This window comes from Cryptomeria japonica, chromosome 11, assembly GCF_030272615.1.
Source record: "Cryptomeria japonica chromosome 11, Sugi_1.0, whole genome shotgun sequence".
NCBI lineage: Eukaryota > Viridiplantae > Streptophyta > Pinopsida > Cupressales > Cupressaceae > Cryptomeria > Cryptomeria japonica.
In genome coordinates this window covers 320434411-320457496 of record NC_081415.1, presented here as the reverse complement: position 1 = coordinate 320457496, position 23086 = coordinate 320434411, and the positions used below count along the sequence as shown (strand labels likewise).

At 37.6% G+C, this 23086-nt stretch overlaps 1 protein-coding gene across 2 annotated transcripts in view; it reads left to right on the top strand.

Moving 5' to 3' along the window:
- Window positions 1–23086, top strand: part of LOC131065047 (ABC transporter B family member 28) — a 193187-nt gene that overhangs the window by 105388 nt on the left and 64713 nt on the right. The window lies entirely within an intron of this gene.

Genomic DNA, 23086 nt, shown 5'->3' with positions numbered 1-23086 from the left:
AATATCTTATCTAGCCAGAAAAATAGATGTTAAAGAGTCTAATGTCCGTTTAAATCAATTTGTTATAATTTTGGTATCTAGTCTAGGTTCACTTTGTTACATAAATTACTTGTGTCAGACATACCAATTGTGGTATTTATATACCTAACATATGATGACCAAAGTTTTAAAACTCGGACTCGCCACGAACTCGGCAAACCAAAAAATTGGACTCGGACTCGGACTCATGAAAGACTCGGCAAGAAAAAAAACTGTAGTTTTACAAAAACACAAAGAAATTAATGCATTTAGAGAACATAAGAGCCATAATTGAAACATTACACCTGTCATATGATCTCCAAACACTCAATATTTGAAATTTCATCATTTATACTCATAGTTTCAAACTTTAAAATGTATGATAGCAGCATAAGTTTGTAAATGTTTACAAAATTACATATAATGATAGGTTTAGATCTTTGGGGAGAGAGGAGAGATTGAGATAGAGAGTGGTAGAGAGAGGGGATAGAGGAAGAGTGATAGGTCGAAAATTCGGGGCAGATAAAGTGAGTGAGATAGATAGAGTGAGAGAATGCTAATAGGAGCCTTTTGATTACTGAAATTTGACTAAGTCTGAAAATTTAAAAGATCTTCTAAAACCTAGAATTTGCATTATAACTCCTAGAGATCTGAAACCACTCTCAAACATCCTGCCAATATATACATGAAATATAATTTAAAGTATAAGTCACATTTCAAAATGTTATATTTCATGTATATATTCTGATGAAGAGAATGAGACTAACTTGAAACCCTACAAACCTGTTTTCACCAAGAAACAATGCCAAATGAATGAAAAAAGTAAAAAAAAAACACTTTAATAGCTTGTTGGGCGTGTGTTCTGGGTCGCGCGAGTCCAGGTGAAAGACTTGCGAGTCCTTGGGAAGGACTCGCCAGGACTCGGCTCGCGAGTCCTTGGCGAGTCAACTCGGCCCGCCAATGGACTTGCGAGGCTGTGGTGAGTCCACGAGTTCTAAAACTATGATGATGACTATAGATATGACATTAAAAGTAACACTGCCTTATTCTCATATTTCTTTTCATTCTTATTTTCACTGCTCAGACTCCCGAATCCCATCCATGGACTCAATGAGTTTGTAGGAGTGGTGTTTAAGTGAAAAATCAATTAAAAAACACTAGAAAGAATCATTACTCTCAATCCTGAAAAGACACTAACAACTTGAAACACTGACTTGTCCGTTTTGAGCTTATTTTCACTTGTCAATTTGCTTTTAAAGTATTTTCACTAGACTTGGTTTTCCCATTTTTTCTTCAAAGGTGCTGAAAAATCTTGTGCAAGGAGTCGATAGCGTTGGATTAGTGGTAGATTTGTGCAAAGGAGGAGCTGATATTGGGGCTTTGGATTTTAGTTGTGCATTTGCAACTTCCAATGTCAAGCATCAAGTCAAGGTAAGTTGAAAATTGTTCGTTTTGTGTTATTCTTTTTCTCATTCATTTTATTTAAGTTTTACAATTTTGTTTTTGAATTTCTAGTTTAATACAATTTTAAAATTTAAAATATGAAAAAATCGAAGTAAAAACTAAATCTCTGGGGTTTTTATATTTTAATTTTTTTCCCTTGCATTTTTGTTTTATCTTTATTTTTCTTTGTCTTTTTTCTTGCATCTTTCTTAGCTTTGTTGGTTACATATTTAATATAACCCTTAAGTTTTAATAATTTTAATGTCATAACTAGACATGAAATACCCCTCTTGGAAGCATAGTAACCCAGATGCAAAGAAAGGGCAATTTTGTTTGCAAATATATTGGTGTGGAATTTTTAGGAGGTTGCAAGGGATGTGGAAGCACAATTGGTGTCCTTTCAATTAGAAAAGAAAGGAAAGGAAAAAATGGCAAACCAACAATAGCTGCATCTTCCACCAAATCAATGCCTAGAAGTGGAAGAGGATTGGTCTCTACCACCATTGTGTGTATAGTTTTAAATTTGGAGAGTTAAGCTATGCCACATGGTACTCTAGTTCTCAACCATTGTTGGAAAGCTAAGTTGTTGGTTTGGGTACAGATTTGGGGTTCAGGTATAGCAAAATTTATTTCCCCTTGGGTATGGGTATGACTGTATATATAATAAATAAACTTTAAAGACACAATAAACCAATCAAATAGAAGCTACTTTGGCCATATACACAAGTATACATTAATCACATGAGCATAAAAATGGATTTTAATTTTTAGCCGAAGGAAACAAAATTGTCAGATATATAAATTTAAAGTTATAAATATTGTCAAATGTATACAATCTTATAGATTATGAAAGCCATGGCAACAAAACAAATACAAAAATTAAAAATATAAGTATATGGAATGGACAAGTTTGCATCACTTGTCTCAACATCATGGCAAGTCACGTGCTGGTGTCTAAGATAGGCCCTAGATGATGATGCAGTCATGAAATCTGCTATGATTGATACATTTTTGCATTATGAGAATGGCATTTTTCTACTAACTACGAATTAATTCGTACTTAGTTGTATAATGATTGTAGCATGCCAACTTTGTCTATGGTAGTGCTTGTTTACTAAATAGGTTGTCCAATGCATGAAACAAGATAATCCTTGATTGTGGCTTTGTGTGTGAAGATGCAGAGATTTGCAACAAGGGATATGCACTTTGTGGATTTTGTGATCATGATTATCACTGGTTTATTACTTGGTTAGATTTATAGTTTGATGGGGGTTTGGCGACAATAGACCTTCATGGCGCACACCATTTTCATGTTTTTTTGGTAAATCCTTGTTGGGTAAGTCATAAGCCAAACAAGCATTGAAAGGTTGAAAGTTTTTTTCAGAAGTAACTGATATATCAGATTAACACTTTCTGTTTTTTTTTTTTTTAATAACTTTCTCTTTCCCTCATTGCAGTCGAGTCTAGCCCATGGGACTCGTTGGGTCTGGCAAGTGTGGGTAGACTCGTTATAAAGTCCATGGAGATATTATCCCATTTTTGGTCTGGAATTGGTAGAAGTTGAAGTAGGTCTGTTGGGTGTGTTTGCTCAGCTTTGTTCTTCTGACATGTCATACATTCTTGAACATGTTTCAATATATCATTCTTAAGTCCTTTCCAAGAGTATCTCTCTCTAACCTGTTTATATCTCTTGAAGTAACCTTGGTGTCCTACTAGGGGATTATCATGAAATTCCCTAATGATCTTTGTCTTCATTTTTGAACCAAGTGTAAGATATGCTCTATTTTTTATAAAGGATGAGTTCCTCTACCACCTTATATTCTTCATTTGGTAAGTTTCCATCCTGAATATTATTTGCATGTGGGTCTTTGGCATATTCAATGACTATAGAGTTCTTCCAGTCTACAGAAATATCTGTTAGGGTGCACAAATATGGCTTGCTAGATAATGCATCCGCTACAATATTATTTTTCCCTTTACATATTCTATATCAATTTTCTAAGCTAGGAGTTTGCTAACCCACTTCTGTTGTTGACCATTTAGATCCTTTTGTTTTAAGAAAAAAACTGTACGTTGTTGTGGTCTGTTTTAACCATGAATTTACCACAAATTAAATATTGCTTGAATTTGGCCAAGGCATGCATTATGGCCAGCATTTCTTTATCATAAATAGAGTAGAGTCTTTCGATTGTAGTGAGTTTGCGGCTTTCATAGGCAATCAGGTGGTTATTCTACATGAGAACTGCTCCAATACCCTCTCCAAATGCATCACATTGTAATTCAAATGGCAAGGTGAAATCAGGGATGGCTAGGACAGGACATGTACTCATTATCTCTTTAGGATTCTCGAAGGCCTGTTGGGTTGCTTCGTTCCAAACAAAGACTTCCTTTTTGGTTAGGTCTATGAGAGGGGCTGCAATTTTTGAGAATCGTTTCACAAACCTTCTGTAATAAGTACATAGGCCCACAAATCTCGTTAAATGGGTTAGGGTTCTTGGTTTAGGCCATTCTTTGATAGCCTTGATTTTCTCTTTATCCACTCTCACTCCTTGTGCACTGATCTTGTGGCCTAGATAGAGAATTTCCTTTGATCCAAATTCACATTTTGAAGCTTTGGCATATAATGATTCTCGTTCAAGGATTTCTAATACCTCATCAATGTGCTTAAGGTGGTCCTCCCATGTTTTGTTGTAGATTAGGATGTCATCAAAGAATATTAATAAGAATTTCCTGACTTGCTTTCTGAGGTATGGTTCATACAAGATTGAAATGTAGCTGGAGCATTTGTTAATCCAAAAGGTACGACCAAAAACTCAAAATGTCCATAGTGGCATCTAAATGCTGTGGTTGGAATATCTTCTTGTCTCATTCTTATGTGGTGATAACCTGATCGCAAGTCAATCTTGGAAAGGTATTTGGCTCCATGGGGTTCATCAATGAGCTCGTCCACCCTAGGAATAAGATATCGGTTCTTAATTTTTTTCTTGTTCAAAGCTTGGTTGTCTATACACATCCTCATTGTACCATCTTTTTTTTTAACAAGTACCACCGATGATGCGAATGGGCTTGAACTTGGTTTAACGTGACCCATCTCTAGGAGTTCATTAATAGTTTTCTCTATCTCTTCTTTAAATTTTGTGGATGCCTACAAGGAGTAGTAACTATAGGTTGTGGTCCTTTTTCTAATTCTATAATGTGTTCAAATCCCCTTTTGGGGGGTAACCTTGAAGGGATATCATCAAAGACTTTGTTGGTTGAAAATTTTGTACACCTCAACCGCTGTACAAAATTGTGGATTTCAGCCATAGGGTGTGAGTAAATACTCTCCTAATTCTAAGGGATGGCGAGAAGGCTCCCCCTATCTAAACTAATTTAATATGGATGGGACAACAATTTTCCTTCTTCTTTCAAGAAAAACTATATTCTTTCCTCTTCACATAAAAGAGTAGCAATTAAAAGCAAATATCAGTAATAACTTGTACGATGAAAATGAAAAAGAGGAAATGAAGTTTCCTGAAAACCCAAAGATTTCCGTCACTTCCTCCGGGACGGGAAAACAATTTCAAGCTCAAAGTCTTGAATATTTGCGATCCTATCAACCTTTTGTAATAATAAATTTCAGAACCAAATGCAATATACAGCAGCACAAAGTCTGCAAATAGAATGCACTCTAAAACTAATCTATATGAGAATTTATCACAAACGCAAAGTCGTGAGATACTTCTCAACTCTAGTTGTAATTCTTAAATTAATTCCACTCTCAATAGCTGCAACACAAATTCTGCAATTAGATGAAGTGAACGTCTCTTTAGTAGCCTTCCACAATCTTCAAAGTAAGCACAAAGTTATACCCCAAAATGACATAAGAACACAAAGGGACAAAGCAAGATTTCAACACAAAGTCTGAAATTTGTCACTTATTTTGTATTATTCAAAGATGGCAAATTTACAACTATAAAGCTCAAAGTCTTTATGAGTAGAAAATCCTGGAGAGTTTTCTTGCTTTCCAAAAAGATAAAAAGATACAATAGACCCCCTCAAGCATTTAAAGGAGAGAGGTCTGGAGAAAAAGGTGGGAGGATCCCAACTAACTTGAGAAATTCTCTCAACCACCATGACTTATTTTGACTACTAACTAAGACTTATTCAAGATTACAAGTCCTATTCTAAATCGACTTGTAATCAGCTTAATTGTAATTACAAAAGTGCAAGTGATCAACTTGGAATTAAGTGTTTCTTCAAGTAAACTTGTCAAAAGAAAAACTACAATTCTGAAATATAAACTAAGTGTTGAAAACACTTATACGGTAGCATGTTTGACAATGGTATCATGGGTGTTCTCAGCAACAATCATTGTTTGACAATGGTATGACTGCAACTAAGAATTGCCTGGATTTCCAGCAGAAAAAAATGGTATTTCACTAAGGCTTGGATTGATGTAGTTGAAAATTGTTCATCCTGCCATTCCTGCTGAATTTTCCTTCTCAAATCTAAAAGAACATCTTCTTTTGGCAACAACTCCACATTCTGATTTACAATTTTACAAGAAACCCTCTCATAGTGAGAAATAATGTCTTGCAACACTTCCATGCGCAATCCCAAAGTATCATCAATTTCTTCAATAAGTGATTTTAGGACAAGCGATTTATTTTCTAAGAGCTCTCCAAATTCTAGATACATGTTTCTAGTAGGAAGGATGCCATTCACCTGTAGAACATTCAGCTTTTCCTGTGGCATCCTGTGCTAAATTCTCAAGCTACTTTCAACCTTTTCCAGATTATGTTTGAACCTTTTCCAGGGTCTTCTTTGACAGCATGCATTGTTCTTGGTAACCTTGGTACTGATCCGATTCATGTCATGGTCATTGATATCCTTTCTGTTCTTATCACAGCGATAATGAAGAATGTATGTTATAATGTTAAGAAGTGGTCTCCTTATATGATCAGTGTGATATTGATTGCATGATCGATGAGGTCTCTTCATGAATAGATGCTACCTACTATTGATGCTCATAAATCTGCATTCCTTGATCATGAGAAAGACATCTCCAATCTCTTGGCTTCATTACATCTTATCTTCTATGCTTTGCTTGGAGGTTAGATAGGGAAATCGTGAAGTCTTATGGAATAAGATGATTTTCCTCCATATTGTCTTCATTCTACAATCATTATTGATATCATATACAATGACCTACTTGAACTTCTTGTTATTTCCTAGCTACCATCTAACTGAGGATGTACCAAGGCTGCTACCTTTGATTACATAAGTGTTTTATGGTTTTTTATTAGAAGGTCAAAAATGGGGACATCACATTGGTTCATAACTATACAATTCTTTGAAGGGACTCATCTTGATTGACATGTGGTGAGTGGTGTTGTATCAATATTCACGAAGGTGTAACCATTTTATCCATGCGTTTTGTTAGCTGGTGACATAATTCCTCAAGTATCTTTCTATCCACTAGGTAACAATTTCAGTTTGTCCATCCGTTTGAGGGTCATAACTTGTGCTGGGTGTAAGTTGAGTTCCTGGTAATCGGAAGAATTCTTGCCTAAATAGGCTAAGGAATCATCTATCCCGATCACTGACAATGTTCCTTGGAAGACCATGTAATTTGAAGATTTCTTTATAGAATATTTTTGCCATTTGTGGAGCTTTGTACTTAGTAAATATTTCAATGAAATGCACGTACTTGGTGAGTTGATCCACTACTACATAGATGCAATCCTTCCCTTGAACCTTAGGTAACCCTATTATGGAGTCCATTGAGATGCTTTCCCATTTTTGATTTGGGATGGGTAAAGGTTGTAGAAGACCTGCTAGGTGGTTTTGCTCAGTTTTGTTTCTTTGACAAGTCATGCATTCTTGTACATGCTTTAGGACATCTTCTTTGAGGCCATTCCAAGAGTATTTATCGCATAACTGTTTGTAAGCTTTATAGTACTCTTGGTGGCATGCTAAGGGATTGTTGTGGTATTCCTTAAGGACCTTATCTTTCATGTTCAAGTTGAGCACAAGGAATATCCTATTTTTATATAGGATAAGCTCTTCTACTACTTTGTACTCTTCATTGGGTAAATTTCCCTCTAGGATACCATTGGTATGTGGGTCTTTGACATGTTCTGCAATGATACCATTCTTCCAATCGACGGTAATGCTTGTTAGGGCGTTGAAATGGGGTTGTCGTTATAAAGTATTTACTACAACATTATTTGCCCCTTTTACGTACTCAATATCAAAATCGTAAGCTTGTATTTTGCTTACCCACTTTTGTTGTCTATCATTTAGGTCCTTTTGATTCATGAAGAACCTCAAGCTATTGTGATCAATCTTAACATTGAACTTCCCACAACCCAAATATTGTCTGAACTTGGCTAGGGTGTGCATGATAGCTAACATCTCCTTATCAAAGATTTAGGAATGTTTTTCGGTTTTGGTGAGCTTGCGACTTTCAAATGCAATGGGATGCTTATTTTGCATGAGGACTGCTCCGATTCCTTCACCAGAAGCATCACACTATAGTTCGAAGGGTAATAAAAAATCAGGGATGGCTAAAATAGGGCATGAGCTCATTACTTCTTTAATTTTTTATTTGCTTGTTTTGGTCACCTCATTCCACATAAAGGCCTCCTTTTTGGTCAAGTTTGTGAGTGGGGTGGCTAGTTTTGACAATCCTTTTATAAAACGTTGATAGTAACTATATAATCTCACAAAGCCTCTTAGCTGTGTTAGAGTTTTGGGTTTTGGCTTTTCCTTAATGGCCATTATTTTTTTTCATCTACACTCACCCCTTTTGCATTGATTTTGTGACCAAGGTAGAGGATCTCTTCTAACCCAAATTCACATTTGGAGCTTTTGGCATATAGAGATTCTTGTTCCAAGATGTTTAGGACTTCCTCAATATGTTGAATGTGCTCTTCTCTTGTCTTTCTATAGATAAGGATGTCATCGAAAAATATGAGTAGGAACTTCCTTAGTTGTTTCCGGAATACATGATTCATGCACGACTGGAATGTTGCTGGGGCATTTATTAGGCCAAAAGGTAGGACCAAGAATTCAAAGTGCCCATGGTGCCACCTGAAGATGGTCTTAGGAACATCTTTTCTCATTCTTATTTGATGATACCCCAATCATAGATCAAGTTTGGAGAAGTATCTAGCTCCGTGGAGTTCGTCAATTGACTCATCTGTTCTTGGTATAGGGCATAGTTTGCAGATTTGGACTTGGAGAGCACTTGGCAAGCCAAAATTTTTTGACTCGGCAAAACCTAGCAAATACTTGAAAAAAACTCGACAAAAACTCGACAACTTAGAAAGTGCTAAAAACTAAAATTTCTTAAAGAAACATATTTTTTTTGCAAAATTCAATTACAAAATGTATTAAATTATAAATTGGTATCTTGAAAGAGAAAATGGATGGTTTTATGGAAAAACGTGTGAAAAACACATTTTAACAAGCGTTTTACTCGTGTCAACATTTTTACCCTTGTTTTTCCTATGTCTATAAAAATGCGAGTTAAACTTGTAAAAACTTGCCCAACAAAAAAAATAGAGTACTTGGCAACTCGGAGAGTACTCATAGAGTTTGCAAACTATGGTAAAGGGTAATGGTTTTTAATTATTTTCTTGTTTAAAGTCCTATAGTCTATACACATTTTGATGGTACGATCGTTTTTATTGACTAGCACTACAGATGATGCGAAGGGACTAGAACTAGGTTGGTTGGATATGACCCATTTCTAGTAGTTCCTTAATAGTTTTTACAATCTCTTCTTTGCATTTGTGGGGGTGTCGGTAAGGGGTGGTGAGTACAAGTTTAGTCCCCTCTTCCAATTCTATTGTATGTCCAAATCCTCTTTTTGGGGGGTAGCCTTGGGGGAATATCATCAAGTACTTTCTTATATTTTCTCAAGATGGGTTGGATGTCAATGTGAATTATTTTCTCATGGGTGGAGGTTTTGTCTAGTTACATACATTGTGCAATCCACTCCCCTTGGCTATGTCTAAGGATCCTTTCCATTCTTTTAGATGAGACCACCCTTAAGGAGCCATTAGGTAATCCTTTCAATGTTATTTCTTGTCCATTATGTTGGAAGTAGATTTCTAAGTTTAGGAGATCCATAGTGAAGTGTGCCAAGGAGTGTGTCCGAGGGGATCCCAATATCACAAGATTATCTAGTGTTACCACATAGAAATCCCCTTTGATGGTGTGCTTTCCCAAGGTGATTTCTAATTGGAGAATCAGTTTAGTGCATTGGGCCATAGATCCATTAGCTAGGGCTATAGTAAAATCCTTGAAGTCCTTGGCTTCTAATTTCCCTTTTGCTGCTATATTCTTATTAATAAAGTTGTGGGATGCCCCACTATCCACTAGGGCGATTACCTTTTGTCCCTTTAGGGTGCTTTTGATTCTAAAGGGGTGGTGTTTGGAGGCTTGTGAGATGGTAGCCAAAGTTCCATGCTCTTCATCATCGTACTTTTCCTTCTTGCTAGGATTTTCTTTTGTTTCTTCATCGGATGTTGCTTCTATTTTATGTATTCGGCTTCCTTTCCCACATATGTGTCCATGTTCCCATGGTTCTTTGCACTTGAAGTTCCAATTCCTCTCTTTTAGTTCATCTCTTTGTTTTGGGGCATTTTCATCTTGGCATACATGTTTGTGTTCAAATTTCTCATTACAATGCAAGCATGTTCTTCTTCGGAGTTCCTTCTTATGCCTTTCATGTTTAGGAGGATACTTGGAAGGTGTGTTTGATACAAAGCCTTTGGGTTTTTCTTTTGATGAGTTAGTCTCAAATTTCATTGTGTTTTGAATTGCCTCTTCAAGGTTTGTTGGGTCTAGGGCACTTACTATGCTCTTGATTGAGTCTTTTGATTCTTCAATGAATAAGTATGTGTCTCCTTTGAGAAATTTCGGGCACCATAACGGCTAGCTTTTGGAATTCCATAGAGTAGTCTTCTCCTTTTCCATGCTGTTTTAATTGACGTAGTTCTTTAAAATACCACTTGGGATGTTTTTGATCAAATATTGTGATGAGTTTTTGGGTGAATTCATCATAAATCGTTACATGTTAGTTGCCTTGGGCAACAAAGCCATGATACCACCTATCATGGGTTGCTGTCATGTCCCCAATTCTAAGACCAAACATGGTAGAGAAACACTTTATTTTTTGTTTATTGAGTCCTAATCTGCAGCATATAGACAAGCCACAAGATTACCAAGTAATGAATGCACGAACATTGAATAATTATAATCAAGAATAATTACCAATAGTGAGTAGATAAGAAATAGCAAGTGTACATAGAGATAAGACATTTTCAATATTAAAATGGACAGATCAATCAACTAAAACAAGAGCACGAAGAAAGGAATAACTTTGAGACCAATACCAATCCAGCGTATTGATGAAGACCATCGAATAAATATAAAGATTCAGCAGTCTTAAGATAAAGAAGAAGATAATCGAATGATTAGTTAAGGGATTGCAACACATATTAACTAACAAGGCCAAGACTTATATGTAAAGCATCTAAATAATCAGAGAGTTATTGATGTTAACAACATACCATCCATAAAGGATATAGAGCAACTATTGGTGGGAAGTTCACTTGTGGTTAAGGGACATCAAAGGAGTTGAGTGATTAAATTCATTAAGTCGATTAGTTTCATGACTATCATCCTTATCAATTATTGACAAGATGGCTAAGATTATGAAAGGGCACTATCAGGGATAATGAAGGAAAGCAGTTTAGAAGAGGGACGCGTCTCTTAGAAGCCACCTCACGTCATCATATAAGAAGATGATCATAATCAATCCGAATAGGGAATATTGGGGGTTCTTATTCCATTTTGGGAGAGTTCAAAGTGAGGACAGGCCGAAGGCCGAAAATCGGGAGCATTCATCAATCGGAATTACTTGGGAGATAGCCCCATTGTTATTGCATGTTAATAGTGTCAAGATTAGTAAAAGAATATTCCACATTGTTGCAAATATATATTTCCAGGTTTGAAATAGAAACCTATTACTATGAGCAATATCATCATATTCATTAGTTGCATGCTAAATCGATAGATCAAAAACAACATTTCCGATCATCATTGCTGGCCAACCAAAGCATACAAGTCAGAGCATATTATCAGCGATTCTGAGGAAGACATCTCTACATGGTTATAGAGTTACAATTGGAGCAGTATATCATCCATCTTCCCAGCGATTGGCACACATAATACTGAGTGTATTTTTATATTGAATATCAAAGAAACCCACCATCTAATTGCCATATTTATATCGAGGAGGCCATCATCACTTGCTAGTCTTACCCTTAAGATCACTTGAGAATTCTTGAATGATAATCTCTCCATTGTTGCATTAGCCATTGATATATATAGAACATGTCCTCTTGCATACATTTAATTGATTGAATAAGAGATAACAATGATCACATCTCATACATTACAACATTTACATAACATAAACATTATAAGTGGTATCATAGAGTAATATCCTTTATGATATTTGAGGTTTTGAAGGGAAGAAGTCTCTTGCAATTGATTCTTAAGTTAATTGTTCCCTTATCCTTTAGAGCCTATATAGGGGGGACATTACGGTGGTATCAGAGCATGATCTTGCCATCCTGCAGTGTAAGAAGATAAATTAAAAGCAGCAAATTCAGATTTATAGACACCATTGAGACATAGCACAGTGGCAACGAGTTCATTGCAAATTTGGCATCGCACTTGGAAGAGCAATGGGGGCCAATTGCAGGTTAGAGGATCATCATCAACATATTTACCAAAGACTACATCAGAGACAACTATGTTTAAAAATGTATAGATCATGAATTAAATTGCTGAAAGAGTAAAAGTTGGAATGAATAAATGACTCATGACATGGCCCATTCTAGAACACTTAGAACCTTAAGGAGTTAAGAATTGTGGTTACAATAATCAAGAAAGAGGGAAGTGAGAATGGAGGTCAAGCTAAGGGCCGCCGAGTAGATACTTGGTGTAGAAAAGGCTCAAGGAAGCCAATGGGGGGGGGCGACATGGCTCAAGGAAGCCAACACCCTGCCTCGATGAGTAAGATGTCAGAAAGAAGGTCAATCCTCCCTAAGTATAAGGGCTCAAGGAAGCCAATGGGGGGGCGACATGGCTCAAGGAAGCCAACACCCTGCCTAGATGGGTGGGATGATACAAATAAGGTCAATCCTCTCTAAGTATAAGAGCTCAAGGAAGCCAATGGGGGGGGGGGGTGACATGGCTCAAGGAAGCCAGCAGCCTACCTAGATAAGTAGGATGACACAAAGAAGGTCAATCCTCTCTAAGTATAAGGGCTCAAGGAAGCTAGACTCTCTCAAATGGACAGAATGGCTCAAGGAAGCTAGTCCCTCTCAAGTTGGGAAATGGCTCAAAGAAAGCTAGTCTCTCTTGTTATGACCTATTTCACACATTGCCCCATCGTAGATGGGGACCTCCTTTTTTTTCGTTTTTTAGGTTTTGTCTTAGCTATGCATTTTTGTAAATCTTCATTTTGAGAGAGTTTAAGAGTTAGAGTTTTGAGGTCATCCCGAGTCAAATTGAGAAATCTTGCTCAGAATTGCATTTGAATGCTGCCAAAGTGCTTAGAAGGTCTGAAGGACGAGGATCACAATTGCTTTGGGTCATTTATGACAACTTGCTATTTTTAGAAATTTTTGCTTTTTTTCTTTTTTCTTCTTTTTTGAAAGTGACATATGGGTTTTGTTCCTCAAGTCATTTTATTACTACCCATTTGTCGGAATTTGAAAATCTTGCCTCTACGTATAAAAAGAAGGGCTTCAAAATTTTTGCTTTTTTCTGAGATTAGGGTTTTGTTCTTTAGGTCATTTAAATCCTGCCCATATCATCAAATTTGAATTTTTTTTGCTTCTAAGTGTAAAAAGCAAGAGTTTGAAATTTTTTCCTTTTTTGTTGGAATTAAGGTTTTGATCCCCATGCCACATTATTACTACCCTTGTTCTCATATTTTGAAAACATGGTCTCTAAGGGAAAAAAGCAAGATGTAAACCCTAATTAGGGTTTTGTTCCAAAAAAGCACTCTTCAAGTCATATGATTAGTATCCATGTTCTCAGAATTGAAAAATCGTGTCTTCAAGTGCAAAAAGCAAGAACTTAGGGTTTTGTTCCAGAATATCAAATATTAACATGGCTGGTCTAGATGGAAGCATGGCTGATCAAATTAGAAGCAAATTGGCATCCAGGCAAATTTTCGCCCAAGGCATGGAAGATGGCACATAAACAAGAATGTCCAAGCTACTCTCAAGTTCACCCAAGGCAAGAAGCAAAGTTGTCCGACACTTTGTAAACTCCTACCTCTAGTTACCTAACTCATGGCGAGGGTTAAGAAAACTCCTACCTTTGGTTATGGTCAAGCAAATGAAGTTGGCATCATGTCTTCCAAGTTCGCCCTATGTTGGCACATACAAATTGGCATAGAAAGATCCAAGTCCACCCTTGGTGGTTTGGGAAAGATGTTGGCAAGCGAACTTCAAAGTCCACCCCAAGCATACATGTCAAGGGAACCCCAAAGTCCGCCTTGTCCTAGACACATTCAAGTCCGCCCATGCAAAGTGGGAAGAAGGTTTGCAAAGTCCGCCAAGGCTAAGAAAAGATGACTAAGGCAATGTAGGGTACACTTAGGTAAAATTGAAGTTGTCATAACAAGTATTGAGTTCACCTAGGGAGTCTTCGAAGTTGGCAATAATGTGTTATGACATGGCACTTGAAAACCTTGACAAAGAGAAGGATGGCAAAGTTGACAAGTTGGCAATAAGTCAATGACATGGCATGGGGTCCGCTTAAAGTTTGAAGTGGAAATATTACATGGCAAGAAAATAAATAAAGATATTTCCCAAGTTCGCCTTCTAGAAGCAAGTAACATGTTTGAGAAACTTCCTAAATTTGCAAGGATTAGAACAAAGTAAAGAGTTTGAATTTTCAAGAGGAAAGTAATAAAACAATAAAATAAATAAAGGTTTCCTTCTAAAACTCTTTAAGACCCCTTCTAGAAGAAAGTAAAAAGTTCGAACTTCTCATGGAAAGAACAAAGCACAAAGCTTCTAGAAACCGCTTGAGAAGCTATAAAAGAAGGTTTTATCTCATCCAAGCAAAGTTCAGATTTCTCCTAAATTCGCCAAGCATGAGCAAAGGAAGCAGCTTCAGAGCCTGATCAGGTTATCAAACTTGCAACAGAGATAGCATAATTTGCCTTGAAGATAAGGGATAAAGCTTATTCAAGTATTTTGGAGAAGCAATTGAGAAGTTCGACACATCCAAAATCCTCCAAGTTTGCCATTGATAGCAGATTGAAGGTTTGATGATAAGACAATAGAGCATCTTCATATCCTATCATATTGTGAATTCACCATTGATCATCTTTAAATCCGCCTTGAGAGAGAGACATTATTCAAATCTGCACATAGTCTCCTTAGTAATCTTTCAAACATCAAACTTCCCCCTGTCCAAGAGACTATCAAGTCCGCCCTTGATGATAGAGCAAGATAAATTTGGAGAAAGATACACGTCCAAGACTCAGTCAAGGTTGAAGAAGAAGAATTAAAGCCAAGCTTTCCAAAGAAAATATAAAGCATACAGCCTTCAATCATGCACGAACTCAGTTAGGAAATATAAAAAACATCACTTGCGCTTTCCAGGAAGTTGAAGGAAGCATTCAATAAGTTTGACATGTCCAAGACTCATCCAAGATCATCATAGACAGCGAATTAGGAGATAGCAGATTGGAAGATTGTTAAGCATAAAGTAACGTGCCATAAACATATTCCAATTTTGCCTACAAAGAAAAACATCTCGTCTTCTAAGTTCGCCTTGAAAAGAAGAGACTATCTAAGTCTGTCACAAAAAAAAATAAAGTACCAATTGAAACCTGTCCAAAGCCTGTAAATTCTGCGAAGAAGAAAGCATCCAAAGCATGGAACATTTTCATTCAAGACTGCCTAAGGTTGGGCAATAAAGCATCACATAAAGTATAAAGTAAATCTTGACAAAAGACATGACAGAAGGCAAGACAAATTGTCTGATCATCAGCAAGCGCAATAACAAGACAATCTCCAAAAACACATGCCCATCATGATCCAAAAGACATATGACTGTCCAAATCCTACTAAACTCTGATGTGCAGTTAATCAAGATGACATGAGCTAGCTAAACTCCTACCTAGGGTTTAAAAGGATGACATATTGAAATTTGTCTATAAAATATGAATATCCACCCAAGATGATTGTCAAAGAATGTTCCAAGCCTAAGGAAAGCAAGAAGCATGCCAAGACATCAAGACTGAAACAAATTTGTTCCAAAATTCAAACCCTAAGGCATGAAGAGATTGTCCAAACCCTTGCAAGATTGATCAAACCCTTGACACGAATTGATTGTTCAGGGCATAAATGGAATATGTGAAGATGCCTAATCAGCCACCTAAATGTGATCCATTAAGCACGAAGACAATCAAGTTGGCATGCTGTTGATGTGTATTTTGTACACGACCAAACACAGAATAAAATACCTAAAGGTACCTTATCCTCTCTTGAACAAAGTTCCCGACTGCTGAAGATCTCGCCGAAGGATCAGTCGAAGTAACTCCAAGGCTCTGCTATGTAGGATCTCTACTCGTGGATAAGCTCTTTGCGGTATGATGTGATTTTGCTGGAATCACAAGGGGACTTACACTCAATGACCTGAATGTCTAATTTGCTTGAATTACAAGTCCTATTCACTAACTGGAAGACAAACAAATGGCAAAAGATGCAGGGTTCAGGAAGTCTACTCTACTATCTAGAATACGAGAAGATGGATGAATGACTAGGTGGAGTCCTACTGGGCTGGGTCTTACCATCAGGTTGAACAATTCAACACCAACTCAGTGCGATCTTCTAAGGGATGCTTCCAATACGTTCAAATCGTACACCATCTAACAATGATCACCATTCAAGATAATGCATGAACAATAGACGTGTAACAACTTAAGATTAAGCTCATTTTATGCCAGTTGACCACGCAGAGCGCACTTACCATCAGGAAGAGGCTAGTGGTATGGACTAGACAGATTCCACACAGGTGCATTCAACAATTTTCTTCACTCAATCTAATCATCTATCATCAAAAATGAAGATTCAACAAGAGACCATGCACATTGCAAAGAAACAACATATTCCACCATATCTTCAATGAAAAGAAGTCTTTACAATTAAGGCAACAATGTCTTGCCTTCTCTTCTTAATCTACTCTAATTGCTATTCTACTATTCTGGCCTCTATTACTAACTATTAACTATTAGCTATTATTGACTAACTATTAGCCTTTACAAATGAGGAGCCAGGGCTTATATAGTGCCCACAATACAATTCAATGGCTTAGATCAATAGCCAAGATTTTACAATGAAACCCTAATTAGGGTTTGTTACAACAAACTTAATTCTGACCAATGAAATAATTGCATTATTTGGACACATGTCTTCTCTGGAATATTCGACCAATGGATAGCCGGGGTAGGTACATCGAAGTTAGTGCCATCTTTGATGAGTCAGGTACATTGAATCTGGACATGCTGAAGTGGACCAACCCGACTGGAGGAGTGATGACTGGGATGCCACCTTGTCTTTCCTTCAAATGTTGGACTGGAAGAGGTCGTCCTTGATGAGGCTGGGCTGGAGAAGGTCGTTCTTGTTGATGCTGGGCTGGAGAAGGTCGTCCTTATCCTGGCCTGGTCTTCTTTCATCTGCCAAAACAAACCAAAAGATGATTAAGGACACATGATAGATTCATTTCAACATAGCATTTTCAACTTAAATCATCAACAAAAAGATATTAACATGAAACTTGCCCAAGATTTTGTCCAGGAACAGACCCTATAAGAATTTCGCCCTGGACCCTTTGGAAGGGTCAGGAGCGAAATTCCAACTTTAGCTCAAAATTCACATTTTTGAAGGTCAAACATCCTTCCAAGGCATTCCAAATAGCTTTTCTCACCCTAGTCCAGGCCTGACTTAGCACAAAATTTGAAGAAAAGGATGGTTTTAGTGTTTTTCGCTCTGGACCCTTTGGAAGGGTCAGGAGCGAATTTCTTGTTTGTAGCTCATTTTTTCATCATTTCAACTTCAATCCACCTCACAAGGCAAGGAAACACTTTTCTTCTCTCATCCAACCCAAGTTTATCTTGATTTTGCAAGGCAAAATAGGTGATTGAAGGATTTTCGCCCTGGACCCTTTGGAAGGGTCAGGAGCGAGTTTCCTCCTCTGGCCTAAAATCATCATTTTTGGAGACAACCATCAACTCAAGGGCAATCACAAGGGCATCTTTTACCTTGGTCTAGGCATAGCTTAGCATAAATTTGAAAGGAATAGGTAGATTTTAGGATTTTCGCTCTGGACCCTTTTGGAAGGGTCAGGAGCAAAAATCTTGTCCAGAGCGAAAATCTTGTTTTAGGGCTATTTCACCATCCTTTCAACTTCAAATCACCTCCAAGACTTAGAACACCTTGCCTCACTCCTCTCCAGGTCATAAAAACCAAAATCTTGACTTGATTTGCAAGGAAAAAGGGTGATCTTAAGAATTTCGCTCTGGACCCTTTGGAAGGGTCAGGAGCGATTTTCTTTGCTTGTAGCTCATTTTTCATCATTCCAACTTCAATCTACCTCACAAGGCTAGGAAATAGTTTTCTTCTTTCACCCAATCCAAGTTTGATTTGGTTTTGCAAGGCAAAATAGGAGATTTTAGGATTTTCGCCCTGGACCCTTTGGAAGGGTTAGGAGCGAATTTCCTCCTTTGGCCTAAAAATCATCACTTTTGAAACAAACATCAAATCAAAGGTAGTATCAAGGGCATTTCTTACCTTAGTCTAGCCTTGTCTTAGCACAAATTTGAAAGGAATAAGTAGGTTTTAGGATTTTTGCTCTCGACCCTTTGGAAGGGTCAGGAGCGAAAATCTTGTTTTAGGGTTATTTTGCCATCCTTTCAACTTCAAATCACCTCCAAGGCATAGAACATCTTGTCTTTCTCCTTTCTAGGGTATAAAAACCAAAATCTTGTCTTGAATTGCAAGGAAAAAGGGGAATTTTAGAAATTTCGCTCTGGACCCTTTGGAAGGGTCAAGAGCGAAATTTTCATTAGGCTTTCAAATTTGCATTCTTGGCAACCAAAATCTACTCTAAGGCAATCCAAATGCCTTCTCACACCTTTGTCCTAGCTTGGCCTAGCTCAAAATTTTGAAAAAAAAGATGTTTTCAAGGATTTTTGCCCTGGACCCTTTGGAAGGGTCAGGAGTGAAAATCACCTCTAGGCTCAATTCCTTCATCTTTCATGGTCTCTAGCAACTTAAAGTCACTCTTAAGGGCAACTTCCTCTTGATTTTGCCTTATCTCACACTTGACCTAGCAAAAATTTGATAGCAAAAAGAAGTTTTGAGAAAATTCGCTCTAGACCCTTTGGAAGGGTCAGGAGCGAAATTTTCATTTTTGACCCAAAATCATCATTTTCTAAACTTGAAACTTCTTTGCAAGGTAGGATTTCGTCCTTCATTATCCTAGGAATAAGAATCCATGTCCAAGAAAGGTCAAAAGATAGGTTTATAAGGAATTTCGCCCTGGACCCTTTGGAAGGGTCAGGAGCAAAATTTCCTTTCTTGGCTAGAATCCTTCATTTTCACAACTTCTAAACATCCCCAAAGGCTAGATCATGTTCATACTTCATCTCACCATGCCTTGGACATCAAGTTTTGGCCAAATAAGGCAAGAAATGTCTCTAAGAGAGATTTTCGCTTTGGACCCTTTGGAAGGGTCAGGAGCGAAAATCCCTTCTTGGGCTAAATCCTTCATTTCTCCTTTCCAAAACGACCTCAAAAGGCAAAAGCAAGTCATTTTCCTTCCATCCATGCCATAACAAATCAAAACTTGATTTCCTTTATTGCAAAAGTAAGAGCTTTTAGGAATTTCGCTCTGGACCCTTTGGAAGGGTCAGGAGCGAAATTTCCCTTTTTGGTCCAAAATCCTTCATTTTCAACGCTTGAAAACCTTTCAAAGGCAATAAGAATGTCCAAGCTTCCTTCTAAGATACGCTGCAAATCAAAAATTAGCCAATCTTAAGGTGAAATGAGCTTTAGGAAGATTTTCGCTCTGGACCCTTTGGAAGGGTCAGGAGCGAAAATCTCATTCCTGGCTAAATTGCTCATTTTTCAAGCTTCAAACCACTTCACAAGGCAAAATTAGATCATCATCCACATTAGGAGCAAGGTTTCCAATCCATTCAAGTCAAGAAACAAGGTTTATGATGAATTTCGCTCTAGACCCTTTGGAAGGGTCAGGAGCGAAAATCATTTTTAGGCTCAGATCCTCACTTTTCAAAACACTTCTCAAGGCAAGAACACATCAAGACTCACACACAAAGCCTAATAAACCAGCGCCCATCCAAAACAAGGAAGGAAAATGAGAGTTATAAGGATTTTTGCTTGGACCCTTTGGAAGGGTCAGGAGCGAAATTCCTCTCCCAGGCTAGAATCCATCATCCCAAGGTCTAAAATCTCCTCTCCAAGGCAAAGTTGCATCAAACCTTCTCAATTATGCCTCAAAAGTCTACAAACTTGGTCAAGCTAAGGAGAAAAATAGAGGAAATAAGAATTTCGCTGTGGACCCTTTGGAAGGGTCAGGAGCGAAATTCACCTTAGGCCATGATCCTGACTTCATTTATTTGCATTTCTTCATTCAAACAAGTGCTTTTGCCTTCATTCAAGCCTGGGAATGCGTTAGTTCTAGGTTTTGGTCAAAGTAGAATGTCTTATGGAGAATTTCGCTCTGGACCCTTTGGAAGGGTCAGGAGCGAAATTCGCTTTGGACCCTTTGGAAGGGTCAGGAGCGAAAATTGACATTTTGGACTCTCCGTCAGGATCATTTTATGGAATATAACATTTAAGTATAAGTCTTATACTTTAAGTTATATTCCATATTTACTTTCAGGATGTTTGAGAGTGGTTTCAGACCTCCAGGAGTTATATGGCAAAATCTAGTTTTTGGAGGATTCTTCAATTTTCCAGACTTAGTCAAATTTCAGGATCAGGACATTCCAGACTTAGCCAAATTTCAGGATCAGGACATTCCAGACAGCGCCAAATTTTAGGGCATTTGAAGATCAGGATGACATTTTAGACTTCATCACTCACCAACTTGACCTAGCTCGGACCTTCAAGAATGATACCCACTCACAAAGCAAGACACAATTAGCAACGAGAGCAAAACGAGGCCCTAAGGAAGACTCTCAAAGAAACCCTAATTCTGGGGCCCTGTGGACTCACCCTGGCTCAAGCAAAGCCTGTAATCCAACGATCCCCTCGACAGCACTCATCCTGCAAAGGCTAACAGGCAAAACCCTAAAAGACCTAGAAAGCGAACCCCAGAAAGCAAAAAAAGTAGGGGTCCCCATTTGCAATGGGGCGATGTGTGAATACGTCACAACACACGCCATAAGGAAAGACAAAATTTATTCACATTAAATCAAGCACACAAGTTGGAAAATAAATTTGTCACATGAAAAATTAAAATTATTTTCCAAAATAAAAAGTTATTTTCATGAAATAATTTTTAACACTTAGAATTTTTTTGAGAAATTCAAGACTTCTAGAAGGTTCTAGAAGATTCTTTAGCTAAGAAGGAATTTTGAAAGAAAATAAAACTTTCCATTTTGGAAAGACTTAAACAAAAAAAACTCAAAAAAACAATAACAAATTATGAAAAATAAAAAAAAACAATAAAACAAAAATAAAACTTCTAATTTTTAACTTTATATATTCTCAACCAGTTAATTCTCACAATTCACTATTCTGGTTGAGAATTCAGAGAGCAATTGAGAAGAAGTTTTCTCTCAATGCTTTGATCTCCAAGAAATTTTTTCAAGAAGTAACAATTTCTAAGTGTTAGATGCCAGGCAATCAAGTACTTTCTCTGATTTTAATAGATTTTCAGAATCAGAGGAAATACCATTTAGGAAGCATCAATGAAGTTTGCTAGCAAAGGGAAGCAGATGGAATCCAAGATCAAATCCAAATGGAAGAATGTCACAGATACTGACCTTGGACATGTTGACCTTGAAGAGTTCAAGAAAAGAATGTATGGTCTTGATGGACACCTACCAACACCTATAGCCTGCCGGATGATGAGAAATGGCATCGTCCAAGCAGCAGGATTTCCTCTTGCCAAGCAATGCCATGAACTTATAGTTGAATGTGCTAGACACTACAGTGCACAAACAAGATAAATAATTGCATCTGATAGAAGGGTTTTAGCCAACCTTTCAGAGCTGTCCATCCAGGAAACATTTGGAATTCCAAAATATAATAAGACCACCTACAAGACAAAGAATGATACTAAGAAGATTTATGATGCTCAGTCTGAGCTCTGTGCAGCCAATGTAAACAAATCATGGTTGGAGAAGAAGAGACCCCGAGGGAAAGTACCTAAGGTCCTACACCCATACTTCAAGGAGGAGTATGGCGATATTATCCTGCTGCTGAATAGGCTAATGGGCAGCCCTAAAGGTGCACCATTCGAAACATGGATGTATTTCTTCATGGACGAGATCACATCAGGAGTTAGGATGTTTAATTAGTCTCGCATAATCAGCAATAACCTCCATGAGTAGCTTATAAATTTGGAGAAGACCAAATCATTCTACATGAGTTCTTACATAGTTTATCTATTAGCTGCAACCTATAGATATTCTGGATTAATTTGCAGAGGCATAGTTGGCAATGGAGAGAATGAATTCAGATCCTATGATTGTTACTCGCAGCTGCAGCTTAAGGAAAAGAGCTACTGAGCATATGATGCATTCCTGATGTACATTACAAGGACATTGCAAGGAGGGACTCACCAGAGGCTATCTCCTGAGGCTAAAAGTTTGATCAACAGATATGGATCTTGGTTTATCTAGTTTCCAAAGTTCACATACATAAGAGTCCAAAGCTTTGAAGGGCGTCCTTATAAACTTCCAATTTACCCAACTAACAGGATAGTCCTGTTTGAAGTTCTCAGGCAGCTATATCCTTCCCATTCTTCATTGGAAACATGGAAGAATCTTGTCCGACAGTGCAGGTAGCCGAAAGTGCCAGGCTGGAGATGCAATGGCATCCTTTCACATTCTACCTATCTCGAGCAAATTATGATCCTCATAACAACATCAGATCAGCTAATGGAGAAAGATATAGACACAAGGTATACAGAGAAAATTTTTGGGCCAATGCAGCAAATGAGTTTGATGTTAGGAAAAGGATGTGTTCTAGGTTGCTATTAACCTTGATCAGGATGATTGGACCTTTCATTGTGCTAGATCAGCTGGAAGATAATGGAGAACATACTCAGCCCGATTTTGATGAGCATGCACCCCTTCCTCCTATCAAGTGGTTAGAGCTAGAGCATGCAGACCTAACCATCCTAATGTGGCTAGTCATGAAATATTCTAGGTGGTGGGTCGAACAACAATGTCACAAATTAAAATGGAGAAATGTAGCCTTGACCTATGGTTTGATGGGAGAAGTAGAAGGATACTGCTCAAATGAAGAAGCGACTCAGAATGTCAGTGCTAAAAGAA